Below are 3,675 nucleotides of genomic sequence, written 5' to 3' on the forward strand. Positions count from 1 at the left end.
AACGCAGTCTCGAGTGTCCCGTGCTGCGTGAGAGGGTGGTGCTGTTTATCGGTCCCATCGGCTCCCGTTTACGCTCAGCAACATCTGGCACAACACCAGCACATAGTAGATATCGGGTGATCAGGACTCCGAATGGTAGTATATCCATCGAAATGTACCGAGATTCTGATCGAATCCTATCGAATATATACCCCACCAAGTCGATAGGAATGCCACGAGCGACCCGTATCATAAATTTCGTCTGATCAATGCCAACTTCTGTCTTGTGCTGCCGAGGGTCAATGTTATTGACAATTATCAAATTTAATATCTTAAAGAAAGAAGATAAATCTGCCTGTTTGATGCTCTTCGTCCCGTCATACGGTGGAGCATCTGGACCGACAACCAAATCCCTCACCTCGTGATCAGCAAGGGTATCGACCTCATCAGTATAAACTGATGCCTCCTCCTCAGCTGTCTCCGCCTCAACTGAAGGATCAGTCTCTCTAGGCACCACATTCGGATATGCATCTGGCAGCCTAGGAATACCGAGATGCTCAGCAAGTCCATCTCGTGAAAATACAACGGGTACTCCTCGGACAGTGATACTGTAGGCCCCAAAATCATCTGCGCTGGCACTGCCGAGTTCTCTATAGAACTCAGCAACAATGTCAATGTAGGAGACTGGCTCCCATGCTTCCTCCCGTTCATCCAAGATAGGTCCCCAACCACGATCACTGAATATTGAGGGCAATGAATGACCCTCCCAGAGAAGACTCTGGAAATCAGAAATCTTCACTGGTCGCTCCAGTGAAACTGTCCTCTCCCGAACTGGACCACTACTACTCTCACCAAGATTGCGTCGCTTACGTGCCGGTCTAGAAGTAGACATTATAATCAACCTGAAATTTATAATTACAAACTAGATATATAACATTAACAAGAAAAATACAATAAAGAACAATTTACAGTAGTTTGAAACAAACAGCAATTTAATAATATTTGATATTCTGAACAACATTATCAACAATAAATATATTTCTCAATATCAATATTAATAATATAAATATAATATTAATTACCGTTCGAACGTTTACTGTAACGGTCGAACGGTTAAAGACAAACCGTTCGACCGTTACGCTAAATCGTTCGAACGTTTACTGTAACGGTCGAACGGTTTCAGACAAACCGTTCGACCGTTAAGTTATATCGTTCGAACGCTACGCATAGCGTTCGAACGATATTCGTGTCGATCGGGATTCCAGGCCGAGTCGACTCGGCCATTGAAATCCATGGAATCCTTCGATTCCCTGGATTTTACACCAAAATAAATGCAATAGAAACCTAAATAAACGTTCCTAACATGGATTTATGCAAATCTACCGATTATTTTGATGTATAAATCAGTTTACCCTAACTTAAACAATTAATCTATCAAAAACCTAAATCTAAACGGTAAAATGCTTTAAAAATGAAAAATACCGGTTGTTAGAGGTAGGGGCTTCGAGTGGGCACTGTTGACGGCGGCGAAGACGGCGTTCAACGGCGGAGATCGACGGTTTGGAGGCTTAGAAAGGAGGAAATGCGTGAAAATGACGTCGGGATGGGCTTATATATGCAGTGCCGTTCGAACAGTAAGTTATACCGTTCGAACGCATTAACTGAATATTAATATCCATCCCTAATTAATCGGTTTTCATGATAATAAATAATATTTAAATGCAATATTCGGTATTAATTATATTAAATATAATAATTAATTCAATTATAATATATTTTAATTGTTAAATATATTAAATGCAATATATTTAATGCACTTATATATTATTAAACACTATGTATTATATATATAATTTTTTTATATATATAGTATATATTATATTATATTTAGTACTAAAATATATTATACTATTGAATATTATATAGTATATAGTATAAGTTATATTATATAGTATAATTAATATAATATAGACTACTATATACATGAAGCTATGTTCATGTATTTATATAACATATATATTATATGTGATATTAACTAGTATCACATATATATACTAGTATAGATGACACTATATATATTAATAGTAGATATTCTATTATTAAATATCTACTATTAATATTATAGAAATAAACATTATATATATATGCATGTGATACATATAACCCTATGCTATGATACCATATATATGTTATATATAATAGGTTAATATATGTAGTACTTGACTATAATATTAGATGTAATATGATATTTTATACTATATATGTTACTAAACTATATAATATATGTTTGATTATATATTATATAGTTATATTACTATGGCTCTAAACTATAGTACATTTAGAAATTATTATATTTAAAGGTATAGTGCAAAAAAAATACTTTATGCAACAATATAACTTAAACGTTTGAACGGTTTACTATTGGCATTCAAACGTTTAATAATACGTTCGAACGTATATATTAACGTTCGAACGTTAAATTAGGGGGGGAAATGTTTCCCGCTAATCGATTTGACGTTTGAACGGTCTAATATAACCGTTCCAACGTTTAACAAAAACGTTCGAACGCCAATTTGCACGTTCGAACGTTAAATTAGCGGGGGAAATTTTTCCCGCTAGTCGATTTGACGTTCGAACGGTCATTAAACAACCGTTCGAACGTTTTTGTTCTACATTTACACGACAGAACCTCACAATCTCGAACTCGTTCCAGTCGACTCAATATCACTCCCATGCTCATTTTCTTCCAACCAACGCCATTATTCTTCAATCTAGCCCTCAAATATTACTAACTCCTATCAATCTCTTATATTTTCGGATTAAGAGGTTGTTTTTACCGTTTGGTGAAGAGTTTTTACCGTTTGGTGGATTTTCCACTTTATCTCTCCAAATCAGGTATTCTCCTTAAATTTGACCTCATTTTAGTTTTTATATAAGTGTTTTCGTTTGCTTACATGAGTTCGTCATATAGTTTGCTATCTTTTGATGTAATATGGACTGTAAATGTTGGGGTTTTTGGAGGTTGAAGACGAGTGATTTCTGGAAGTAATCCGTTCGAACGGTATTCGTGTTCCGTTCGAACGGTATTCCGAATGGTTCGAACGGTATTCGTGTTCCGTTCGAACGTAATATATTAGATCGAACGGTGACGAGCACCGTTTGAACGATTTCTTGGGCAGTGTTAAAATAATTATCATTTTAAATGTAGGAGTGTAATTAAAAATTAATTAATTATAATCTACATTTAATAATACTTAAATACTTAAAAGATTCAAATAATCAAATGAGAATGAATTAAATTACAGATCATCTAAGATTTATTACAAAACTTAATTATTTATGATGTTGAATTATTTGTTTGATACATGTTAAATATTGGTATATCTTATATTGCTTGTTCATCAATATTAGCCTTAGACCCGTTCGAGAGTTATCAATCCGCCTTAATTGAAAGATTGATAACTCTTGAATTGTCCAGAGTGGACAGTTTGGAATTGTAAGATCATTCTCGCAAACTATCGATCTATATCTGTTATACGTCCAGCATTAAGATTTTGGCAGATTTATCCCTTGTTCTCTGGATATGCAGTTTCGGTGATGTTGTATCGACGATGGATAAGTCGGTGCACACAACCAGACGAGCATATTTGGAGAACTATGGGGAGATGCTGCCGAAATTTTGTTGGGCGTGACAGA

This window comes from Carya illinoinensis, chromosome 9 (genome assembly GCF_018687715.1).
Source record: "Carya illinoinensis cultivar Pawnee chromosome 9, C.illinoinensisPawnee_v1, whole genome shotgun sequence".
Classification (NCBI taxonomy): domain Eukaryota; kingdom Viridiplantae; phylum Streptophyta; class Magnoliopsida; order Fagales; family Juglandaceae; genus Carya; species Carya illinoinensis.